This window comes from Poromitra crassiceps, assembly GCF_964638095.1.
Source record: "Poromitra crassiceps genome assembly, chromosome: 6".
NCBI classification, from domain to species: domain Eukaryota; kingdom Metazoa; phylum Chordata; class Actinopteri; order Beryciformes; family Melamphaidae; genus Poromitra; species Poromitra crassiceps.
In genome coordinates, this window is record NC_139627.1 from 58,936,412 (window position 1) to 58,949,386 (window position 12,975).

The 12,975-nt window shown below is 44.1% G+C and overlaps 1 protein-coding gene across 1 annotated transcript in view; it reads right to left on the reverse strand.

Annotated features, from left to right (window-relative positions):
• The window catches only part of LOC310777997 (uncharacterized protein), a gene marked incomplete at its 3' end in the record, with an annotated part of 90,475 nt that extends 78,390 nt beyond the window's left edge, over positions 1 to 12,085 (reverse strand). Inside the window, exon 1 of the mRNA XM_083638321.1 lies at positions 12,029 to 12,085. The remainder of the gene's footprint in view (positions 1 to 12,028) is intronic.
• Positions 12,086 to 12,975: the final 890 nt, after the last annotated feature.

The window sequence follows — 12,975 nt, forward strand, 5'->3', positions numbered from 1 at the left end:
GCGAAAGGCCATGTGGATAGGTGAGGCCCTGAGCTGGACCAAAAAAATTGGACGAGCAAGGAGCTCAGTTCCATATTATAAACTTTTGTACGGTGACTTTGTGAACAAGTTTGCACACATGAATATTGCTTGGAATGAAATGTAAGGTCCAGCAAATATATATATGTAAAATTGTGTAATGACTTGTATGGTGATGTTTTCCCCTACAAACATTTAGATGAAGCAAGCTCTCAGGTCTGTATTAAAAATATATTTAGTAAGTGTCTCTCAGAAAACAAGAGAGACATCATGTGGCTGGTCTCGGTTGGCAGACTAGCAGTCCGAGCAGTCGTCAAGTGGAGCTGCTTTGTTAAAACCAAAGAGTGTCCTATGGACGACTGCAAGGAGGATGAGACTATAACATCTGCTCATAAAATGTGAGCGATCTAAATATGTTTGGGGGAAAATGGTTAGTATTTGGCTTAATGTTGCTGTGATGTATGGTGTCTTTAATGAAACAATGCCAGGGTCACACCAGGACTTTTTCTGGACAGTTGTTTGTGTGGTCGTGACAAAATTGTGGAAGACGAGGTGTGCTATAGTTATCCACCAAGCCGTCATCCCAGGTGAAGTGGTCTATAAACAAATCATAACGGAACTGAAAAGACAAAGAACACTGGACATCAGAACAAAGAGACCCACACCCTGGCACCTGCTCACCTTCTAACAGACTTCTTATTTTTGATAACTATTTCTTTCTACTGTTTATAAAAAATAAAAATGTATTTACTATAAATGTTTGTAACCCCTGATTGAATAATTGAATAAAGTATATTTAAAAAGGAAGGCATGAAGAGGAAATAAGGATAAGAGGAAATATATAAAGCACTAAGCAAAAAGTATGAGAAAACGTCTAATAGCATTATTGAGGATGAGGAAGAAAGGAGAGAGAAATGATGAAGGGAGGAAAATATTTTTTTTTATACAAAATAAAAAAATTAAATTGCATTTTTTTCCTCAACTCCACAATTTTTGCCAGTTCCCGCAATTTTACCGCAAAAAAACACATAAAATGTCGCAAATTGCATCGCAAATTTTGAGAAAAGCAGCCGCAAAATCAAGCATTTATGATCGCAATAATCACAAAAAAACCTAAAAAAAAAATCCTGGAGGGACTGTATAGAACAACCCTTCAGCCGTAGGCGGAACTCGCCATTTTCGGCTGCTCGGAATCCTCTCTGCTCCTCCCTACGGCTATACAACAGTCTCAGGGAACAACTGTCGCCAAGAGACTTATTCTGAGGGAGTGGAAGTCTCCCTCTACACCTTCTTTTCAGCTGTGGCTGACGTTCATGATCTCGGTTAGACGTATGGAGAGGCTCCGGTTTTTTAGGACAAATTCTCTTGGGAAGTTCTTGGTTATCTGGGACCCGTTTCTGGCCTATTTGGATGAGGTTAATAGCAGTACGTGACTCGCATAACTGACTTCTCATGGAGCCTTTGCGTGGGATCCCACACACATCCCTTGCAGGCACATGGGGACCTTACGTGGCTGGTAGTGTCAAGCTGTAATACTGGAATGTGAATTATGTTTGTTTGTTTTTTCTTTCTCTCTCTGAGCCTTTTGTTGTTGTTTCGGTTTTACGTTTTGAAAATTGCAAAATAAAATAATGTAAAAAAAAAAGAAGGGACCCAAGTGCAGAACCAGACAGGACTCAGGAGAAAAGTTGAAGTTCAGAAATCAAGTTTACTTTCAGTATTGCTCAGGAACAAAGGAGGTACAAACAAAATAATCCAACACTCACTGAGTGTGGCACAGGGGCTTACAGTATATACCCAGCTAAGCAATCAAAGTCAATGCGTGTCAGCTGGTGATGAGTGAACCAGAGACAGCTGTGTAATTGACAGGAGACTTTGGCAGGAAACTTTGGCCTCAAGGCCCCCACAGGAAGACTAGGGAGCAGAGGTCAGTGCTCTGACATAGACACACTACAGAGATACTGACACTACAGACAAGACTAGACACACTACAGAGAGACTGAAACTACAGACAGACACACTACAGAGAGACTGACACTACAGACAAGACTAGACACACTACAGAGAGACTGACACTACAGACAATACTAGACACACTACAGAGAGACTGACACTACAGACAATACTAGACACACTACAGAGAGACTGACACTACAGACAAGACTAGACACACTACAGAGAGACTGACACTACAGACAATACTAGACACACTACAGAGATACTGCCACTACAGACAAGACTAGACACACTACAGAGATACTGACACTACAGACAAGACTAGACACACTACAGAGATACTGATACTACAGACAGACACACTACAGAGATACTGATACTACAGACAGACACACTACAGAGATACTGACACTACAGACAGACACACTACAGAGATACTCACACTACAGACAAGACTAGACACACTACAGAGATACTGACACTACAGACAAGACTAGACACACTACAGAGATACTGCCACTACAGACAAGACTAGACACACTAGAGATACTGACACTACAGACAGACACACTACAGAGATACTGACACTACAGACAAGACTAGACACACTACAGAGATACTGCCACTACAGACAAGACTAGACACACTAGAGATACTGATACTACAGACAGACACACTACAGAGATACTGATACTACAGACAGACACACTACAGAGATACTGACACTACAGACAGACACACTACAGAGATACTGACACTACAGACAGACACACTACAGAGATACTGACACTACAGACAGACACACTACAGAGATACTGACACTGACTGTGGAATGTGTAGGGACCCTGTACATACATAACTTAATACATAAATAATAGAAAAATATAATAGTGTGCTTTATATTCTATCTCAGGAGCATATGGGTTCGACAGAGGTCTGGTGTGTGGTGGCAGCATGTCATCACAACCTGGGGAGATGGAGAATGGCTATGTCCGTATGAGGAACACCACATTCTTGAAGCTGTCTGACATCCTTCGGCCACATCTCAAAAGAGATGGAACCAGGTGGAGAAGTCCAGTGCCTGTGGAACAACGTGCATGTGTGGCCATATGCATCTGGAGATTGGCCACCAATGTGGAGTATAGGTCCATTTTCCATTTATTTGGTATTGGTCTATCACCAGCCATGTTGCCTCTGGAATTGTGGACAAGTTGCTCTCTATCTACATCAAAACACCATCTGCTCATGAATTTAAGATCGCCATGCAAGGTTTCCGTGACCGTTGGGGTTTCCCGCAATGTGGAGGTGCAATTGATCGGATATTGGAATATCCCATCAATTGGAATATTGAATATTGGAATTTTAGCTCCAGACACCCCCGCAGGGTATTTCAACCCTAAGGGGTTCTACTCTGTCATTCTGCAAGGTGTGGTAGACCATCGACTCAGGTTCTGGGACATGAATGTGGGTCGGCCAGGCAGAGTGCATGACGCTAGAGTGTTTGGGAATTCCAGCGTTTAGGACAGGGGTCAGAGTGGCACACTGTTCCCCAATCTCACCGAGAGGATTGTGGGTGTAGATGTGCCGGTGGTGGTGTTAGGCCATGCTGCCTACCTGCTCCTCACATGGTTGATGAAACCATACCCTGAAAGCCATGCAACTCCTGAACAGGAAACCTTGAACTGCCAGCTCAGCAGGGCACGGATGTCAGTGCAGAGGGCATTTGGTCGTCTCAAGGGAAGATGGCGGTGTTTGATGAAAAGATAAGACTGCCACCTGGAAAACACTGACACCACCATAACAGCCTGCTGCATTACTTCACTTCTGTGAAGTCAACTATGAGGAACTCGATGAAGATGTTTCCTGTTCACAGAGACAATGAGGCGGTTGAATGGAATCCCCTTTTGGCAAACACACAAGAGATGCATTGTGCTCTTATCTCCTTGCCCAATTCACTTTTCTTACGAACAACAGGTTGTCAAACGATGTGATGAGTTAAGATCTCTGGGCCAGCTGTGTGTGTGTGTGTGTGTGTGTGTGTGTGTGTGTGTGTGTGTGTGTGTGTGTGTGCGTGCGCGTACGCACCTGTGCGTGTATGCATTGTGACATTGTGCGTGCATGCTGCTGCTGCAGCTCTCTCTCTTCTCTCTTATCAGACAGGTAGAGATTGAGTGAGTTGCTATGGTTACGGGGAGGGCACGCTCTGTGCTTCTCCGCACTTCAAGCTGAAGTCAAACGAAACTCGTCATAATAGTTGTCAAACTAGGCGAGAAAAGAATTCATCCAAACTCAGCGAATGCGAGCGACACTCAAAGCAAACGTTCACCTTGGCTGCAGGGCCAAAACAAGGAAGAAGCAGGTCAGCACTCCACCATGTCCTTTCACTATTTTAATAAGTCACCTGGGACAGAGACAGTGGTGTATAAAGTACTCAAGTATTAATACTTAGTTACATTACACCACTGGACAGAGAGCACACAGTCACCTGGGACAGAGACAGTGGTGTATAAAGTACTTAAGTATTAATACTTAGTTACATTACACCACTGGAGAGAGAGCACACAGTCACATGGGACAGAGACAGTGGTGTATAAAGTACTTAAGTATTAATACTTAGTTACATTACACCACTGGACATAGAGCACAACGGACATTTCAGCGTCAAGCCTTCATCAGCCACCTGGGACAGAGAGCACACAGTCACATGGGACAGAGACAGTGGTGTATAAAGTACTTAAGTATTAATACTTAGTTACATTACGCCACTGGACAGAGAGCACACAGTCACATGGGACAGAGACAGTGGTGTATAAAGTACTTAAGTATTAATACTTAGTTACATTACACCATTGGACAGAGAGCACAACGGACGTTTCAGCGTTCAGCCTTCATCAGTGTCTTCTTCTCTTTGACTCTTGAGAAAAGACTTGGCAGTGTTTATGTCGGGGTGTCGTGAGGTGTCCCAGATGCCCCGGCGCTGCTCTTTTGATGATGTCACACTACAAGAGACCCCACGCTCAAAATGTGTCGCCTGCGAGCAAATCCTATTTATTCATGTAGTCTGAGCCTGTGTGTGTGTGTGTGTGTGTGTGTGTGTGTGTGTGTGTGTGTGTGTGTGTGTGTGTGCGCGTGCGTGCGTGCGTGCGTGTGTGTGTGTGTAACAGAGCGAGGGCTATACTTGGCCCGCGGGCCCCAAATTGGTCAACCATGGTCTTGTGCATATGAACATTGGTCTGCCCCCTCCATGATAAACACTGTTGACTTGAGGTCACCGCATGATTTTCACTCACATGATGGTTTGCCGGCAAGGTAAAGTGCTGAAATAGTTTGGATTATAGTGGTAATGGCCCTCCCTGGGGAAATAAATCCTAAATAATAATACTAAACTACTACTAGTACTAATAATAATAATAATAATAATAATGACGATAATAAAAATAGGAACCAATTGTCCTGATGTGGAAAACGCCACCCGTCACAAACTATTTCATCATAATTGCTGTTTCATCTGAACCTGATAAGCCTGTTAGATGATGCCGATCACATACTTGGCAGAAGATCAATTAAAATAACCTCACTGGCACTGATGTTCTGATGGAGTCACTCATCTCAAACTAACACAAACAATTCCTTAGTAATTGTTGTTTCACTCAAACCTGAGTGTGTATTGTTTCTGTTGAACAAACGAACACTGTTGAACACTATTGCTCTTGAATGTGCTCTCAGGCCAATTGTCTGAGGGGCGTGGTTATGTCGTGTGTGCTTCATTCAATAAATGGCCTCTTGCCCCTGCACCGTCAGTGTGAGCATGCCGGTCAAACCAAACCGATGGCTACCTGTGTTTCCTCCGTGCTAGACTAATCCACGACGCTCCAGCCCTAGAGATGGCAGCTTCAACAGTTTCTCTGTAGCGTGTCATTCATTCAGGGTGTGTGTGTGTGTGTGTGTGTGTGGGAGGGGGGGTTCAAACTTTGGATTGTGTCATGTTAACGCCACCCGTCTCAAACTATCAGAATCAGAATCAGCTTTATTGGTCAAGTACAAGGAATTTGAGTCTGGTATATGTTGCTCTCAATGTACTTAAACAGGAAAAAGAAAAGTTATGCATACAAGCTAAAACGAACGAACAAGGGCAGGGATCAAAGGTACATAAAGCACTGCTATTTACAGTACGTGTGATGTAGAGTGACCATTACAACAGCCAGGCAACTCTCAATGACTGGGGCCGCATAACGCTCACACTCATAGCCAGCAAGTGTTTTGAGAGGCTGGTTAAATCCCTCACCTGCCCCATGATCCCCCACCCTCAACCCCCTGCAATTTGCATAAAGTCCCAACAGGAGCACAGCAGACGCCATCGACCACCTCCTGCACACCTCCCTCTCCCATCTGGAGGGGAGGGGCTACACACCGCCCTCTCCCACCTGGAGGGGAGGGGCTACACACCACCCTCTCCCATCTGGAGGGGAGGGGCTACACACCGCCCTCTCCCACCTGGAGGGGAGGGGCTACACACCGCCCTCTCCCACCTGGAGGGGAGGGGCTACACACCGCCCTCTCCCATCTGGAGGGGAGGGGCTACACACCGCCGTCTCCCATGGTTAATCCGGCCTTGATCATGACAGTGTCATATGTCATATGCATAGAAATAGCAATTGAAGGGCTATATTTATATCACCAATGCCTTGCAAAGAAAAGATTAAAAATAAATGTTAGGAGTGAGGAGAAAAAAAAAGAAACATGAGGGAAGCAGACAAACAAAACAATAATTAAAAAAAAAGTACAAGTACAGTAAAAATATGGACACTAGAAATGTGTATATGTGTAGATCTTATATCCTATCAGAGTGACACCTTAGATCTAAACAAGAGAGTCTGGGTTTGAAAGAGAACCAATAAGGATGTCCCAGGCCTCTACAGTTGATGCCCGCGCTTTATGAGTTACAGGATCTTTCTATGAGGGCAATGTCCCTTAAATGATTCAGCCATTATTTTGCTGATGGGGGGTCGGGGGTGAACCATGAGTGAATTATGGTCTTTTTGGCAGCAGTTAAGCCTGCGAAAATAATTTTCCTAATATGAGCTTTTTATTGTTTTGTTTTTTCTTCTCTACATCACCCAAAATCTTCAGTATAGGCTATAGGCTACCACACAGTGGTTAAACTCAATCCCTGTCCACTCCCCGCCTCTTTCATTGGCCAGCCTGACCCGTGGCCATTACCTGTAATGAATTAGGCTAATAGCCTATAGGCTACTTAGATTTGAAATCTTGTACAACATGTTTTGACAATTCTAGGCTACTTGAATATGGTCATGTCAAAACGAGAAACGGGGGAGATGATATCCATTCATTCATTCCATAAGGATAAGTAACATCACCGATGGTATGCTGCATGTAATATAAACCTTTTCCTTTGTGTGTGTGTGTGTGTGTGTGTGTGTGTGTGTGTGTGTGTGTGTGTGTGTGTATTGTCTGAATTGTCTAACCCAGTGATACTCAACTCGCGGCCCAGGGGCCAGATGTGGCCCGCGATTGGGTACCTAGTGGCTCCCCCAACCATTTAGACTAACTCATTATATTTGATTTGTTTCCTATTTCTGCACACTGTGGTACCGAAAACAAAACAGTCATGGCATTGTATACATTTGGTATAGACACTGCATGAAATAGGCCACGCCCATCACGGGGGAAAAGCTCCGTTCATTTCCACACACCAGCGTCATTTTCCTTGAATTAAACATAGCTAAAAGCTGTTGTGTGGTGGGGCTGCGCAGACAACACATGTAAAAAAAAATCGCCAGTTAAAGTTTTTTTGTACTCCTGAGCAAAACAAGGAAGCCATTGAGAATTGGCGAGACGAAAAATGTGGATCTAGCTGTCAAGGAAGTAAGTTGGAGTGTTCATCTTCCGTATATACAATCCTTTTTGTGCAAGAGCCCGGCATATCTAGTTTTTCACCCAGAGTCAGGAAAAGTGGTGAAGAACAGATTGGTGAAATTTGTCACAAAGCATGTCAGTGAATCTCACACTCAGACAGATCAGGACACAAGTGAGGATGTGTTGTTGCGTAGGGAGAGCAGCACACCACAGGCTGAGATCATAAAACAGGAAACAGAAGTGTGTGCCCCTGCCCCAGATCTAGGCATAGGTGAAAGAGAGAGCAGTGGGGCAACACGTTATCCAAAGAGGGAGAGGAGACCTCCCAGGCGTTACAGAGATTATGAGTGTGGAGTAAAATATGATGATAACTATGCATTTGTCTGAACCAAGAGAACAACACTGGGTGGCAGCAAAGCATGTCTTAAGGTATTTAAAAGGTACTATGGATCAAGAATTATGTTACAGGAAACATGATGTGAATCTCAAACTTGTTGCATTTTGTGATGCTGACTGGGCCTCAGACCAGAATGACAGGCGAAGTGTAACTGGTTATTGTTTTAGTCTTTCTGAAACGGGCCCTGTTATTTCCTGGATTCCTGGGTTCAAACTTTGGATTGTGTCATGTTAACGCCACCCGTCTCAAACTATCAGAATCAGAATCAGCTTTATTGGCCAAGTACAAGGAATTTGAGTCTGGTATATGTTGCGCTCAATGTACTTAAACAGGAAAAAGAAAAGTTCTACATACAAGCTAAAACGAACGAACAAGGGCAGGGATCAAAGGTACATAAGGCACTGCTATTTACAGTATGTGTGATGTAGAGTGACCATTACAACAGCCAGGCAACTCTCAATGACTGGGGCCGCATAACGCTCACACTCATAGCCAGCAAGTGTTTTGAGAGGCTGGTTAAATCCCTCACCTGCCCCATGATCCCCCACCCTCAACCCCCTGCAATTTGCATAAAGTCCCAACAGGAGCACAGCAGACGCCATCGACCACCTCCTGCACACCTCCCTCTCCCATCTGGAGGGGAGGGGCTACACACCGCCCTCTCCCACCTGGAGGGGAGGGGCTACACACCTACACACCGCCCTCTCCCACCTGGAGGGGAGAGGCCGCACACCGCCCTCTCCCACCTGGAGGGGAGGAGCTGCACACCGCCCTCTCCCACCTGGAGGGGAGGGGCTACACACGGCCCTCTCCCATCTGGAGGGGAGGGGCTACACACCGCCCTCTCCCATCTGGAGGGGAGGGGCTACACACCGCCCTCTCCCATCTGGAGGGGAGGGGCTACACACCGCCGTCTCCCATCTGGAAGGGAGGGCGTTCAACACCAGTGCACTTCAGGCTGGTCAGTAATTTCAGGGATCTAGGTGAAAAACCCAGTGGTGGATTCGAACCACTGAACTTCTGATTGCAAAGCAGGCAGCTTTAACCACTCAGCCACGAGGGCTTTCCAAATTTCATGGTGGAGTTTGAGAGGATAACTGTATGTCAGTCAGATGTAGTTGTCACTTCATAGCTTTGTTATTATAAACAGAGACTTGGGGAAAATATTGATACTTTGTTAGTTGTAGATATGATTTTGTCCAGAATTCCCATACAGAAATTAAAATAAAAGTATTGTAGGTATAGAGGTAACAGTGAAACTATAATCAAAATAGCCATTCTTCTATACATTCTCTAATTGTTAGCTTATTGTAAATTAGTCATTTTCCCCATCAAATTCCCAATTTCTCAATTAGTTGTGGATCCAGTCGAAGCCCCTCAAAGACCCCTGTGGTCACCAGACCCCTGGATGATCTCTCCCCAAAGTCTACCCCACCCCCCCCCCCCCCAAGTCTATAAATCCCCCCGATGTGAAGCATAAGGGGGGAACTCCCCCAAATTTGCTAAATAAATTGTATGCACTGTGCTCTAGAAACATTTATTGATATGTTTGTTATTTTTTGTTTTTTAATACATTCTAATCATTTTTTGAATTGGGGTGTAAATAGTCACATGAGCCATTTACAGCTCATGTGTGTGTGTGTGTGTGTGTGTGTGTGTGTGGGGGGGGGGGGGTGGGGGGGGGGCTGACACAGTCACACTGCAGAAATGCATTCATATTAATCAATATTGCCTGTCTTTCAAGCTACAACTAACTTATTTTTTCCCAAGTCTCTGTTTATAATAACAAAGCTATGAAGTGGCAACTACATCTGACTGACATACAGTTATCCTCTCAAACTCCACTAAGAAAGTTGGAAAGCCTTTGTGGCTGAGTGGTTAAAGCTGCCTTCTTTGCAATCTGAAGTTCAGTGGTTCGAATCCACCACTGGGTTTTAGCAGTAGTTTTCTCTGTCCCAGGCCAGAGCTTCTTTACAGGTCCGGTACCATGTAACTACATATGAACTACAGTTAAATAGACTCAATCCACTTTACAGGTCCTGTACCATGTAACATATGAACTACAGTTGAATAGACTAACTCCATTTTACAGGTCTGTTACAATGTAACTATGAACTACAGTTGAACAGACTCACTCCATTTTACAGGTCTGTTACAATGTAACTACATATGAACTACAGTTGAACAGACTCACTCCATTTTACAGGTCTGTTACAATGTAACTACATATGAAGTTCATGAACTACAGTTGACAGACTCACTCCATTTTACAGGTCTGTTACAATGTAACTACATACAGTTGAACAGACTCACTCCATTTTACAACTCTGTTACAATTTAACTACATATGAACTACAGTTGAACAGACTCACTCCATTTTACAGGTCTGTTACAATGTAACTACATATGAACTACAGTTGAACAGACTCGCTCCATTTTACAGGTCTGTTACAATGTAACTACATATGAACTTCATTTACAGTATACATTTGGTGTTCATGTGTAATTACAAATAGTTCATATTAGGTAACTAGGGTACCTGTAAAATAAAGGGTTACCAATACGATTTATATGACTTGGCTGCAATACTTGATGGTCATTATACCCCCCTGGCCCGGCTGATGGATCTAAAGGGGGGGAACGTGTCGGTTTTTTTGTGAAGTCTTGGATGGAAAAATCTGAAATTCAGCCCAGGTATTTTTTTTGGTTTATGATGGTAATTCACCCTTCCACCAGTAGAAAAAGATCATCCTGACACCCAGAAAGTGATGTCCTCAGATTGCGCCTCCTTCCGTATTACTTTCATTAAAACCGCCTTTTTGAGACCTCCAGGAAATTTTTACAAAATGTATTTATTTAATTTTTTTCAGCAGGAGTCCTGGACCAAATACATTTAAATTTGACCTTAATATCTAACCTTGGAGTTGGTTGAACATTTGGTGGAGTTACAAGCCTTCAAAATCCATTGCATAGTTTTCCCATTGGTTTCAATGTAAATTTTGCAAAGAAACAACATTTTTTTTTGACTCCCAGGTACTTTCCCCAAAAATAATTATTTTTCTGATCTTACACCTCTCAGCTCGAGTCAAGACATCAAATTTGTAGCTTCTATTGTGTTTGCCCCCACCCCCCTATTTGATCAGTGTTGGCACAGCAACCAATTGCATGCAGTTTGACATGAAATATACAGTACAGTGATCGTCATGGCAACATGTCAGATAAGCTTGGAACCCGGATTTTCCGGTGCAAACTACTGATTTGAAGCCTTTAGACCGAGATTGATGGAGGAATAAAGCTATTTTGTGTTTTTTGTGAAAATTAGCTAGCAGTCGAAAATTGGCAGTTTCATGTCTGTCTGTCTGTCTGTCTGTCTCTCTGTCTGTCTGTCTGACTCTCTGTCTGTCTCTCTGTCTGTCTGTCTGTCTGTCTGTCTGACTATTTAGGCTATCTATCTGTCTGTCCATTATCTATCTATCTGTTGCATGTCTGTCTGTCTATCCATCCATCCATCAAGCGTGCAATGATCCAGTCTAATTTTTTTCTGCCTGATCTCCACAAGTTGCTAAATGCTAGTGTCATTTTGTCATTTTGACGTGGTATAGCAGTCGAAACATGTGCTAGCTAGGTTAGCAAAAGCAAACACTGACAGACTAGAGAGATATGCATAGCCTACAAGCTGCGTTAGCGCGTCAACTTAACGCTACGTTGCAGAAGTGACAACAACAAACCGACAGTGCAACAATGGTGACTGAGTGAGTGAAGTGAACACGTTTCGCCTACCTGACCGCTGTTTGTGTCAGTTCACTTTCACGTTTTTCTTCTTCTTCTTCTTCTTTCACTGCCAGAGAGGGATAAATCCACTTCATCTTTCATGCAGTCAGTCAGTCAGTCAGTCAGCAGACTTAACGTGTAGCTACTGTTTACACATTGACACACTAAACACTTTGGGGGAGGTGGAGGGAGGCTAGGGCGGCTGAAAGAGTGTTGAAGGTAAGAGGTAAGAGTTGACACATTTACTTTTGACAGCGCCGCTGTTGGCCAATGGGACAACAGCACACGAACCGTGGCAGCCAATCAGAGGTGTCTCCTCCAGGCCAAAATGGCAGTATTGCTGTGCACTGGTGTTGCAATGGATTGATTAGTTGTTGTCACCTCTGATCAATGCAAGTGCCTTTGCTCAATTATTATTATTATTTTGCTGGGCCTTTACATGGTTGCCAACTCACACGTTTCTGGCGTGACACACTCTTTCACCTTTTACTCTGCCCAAACAATTCTCACGCCAATTAACACTGACTGGCTAATCAGTCAGTGTTACTGTTACACAGCGTGACTGCAGCAGTCACTGCCCCCCCCCCCCCCCCCGTCTCTCTCTTTCTCTCTCTCTCTCTCTCTCTCTCTCTCTCTCTCTCTCTCTCTCTCTCTCTCTCTCTCTCTCTCTCTCTCTCTCTCTCTCTCTCTCTCTCTCACATGCGCGCGTATAAAGGACAGCGAGTGCAGTGAAAATCCCCCCACAATTTTGATAGCAGAAAAATCTTATCAGGATACCCAGGTCCATGTTTAATGTGCCTCCGTGCGTCCTGTGCGCTGCGCATGGAGAGGAGAGGAGGATTTCAGTCATGTCCTGTCTGCTGATTAGGCGATCAGTCTGACCAAACAAGCCTGCATGCCTGCTGCCATATATCCCGATCTCGCTGCTCATCAAACTCCATTTCAAGGATAAAACG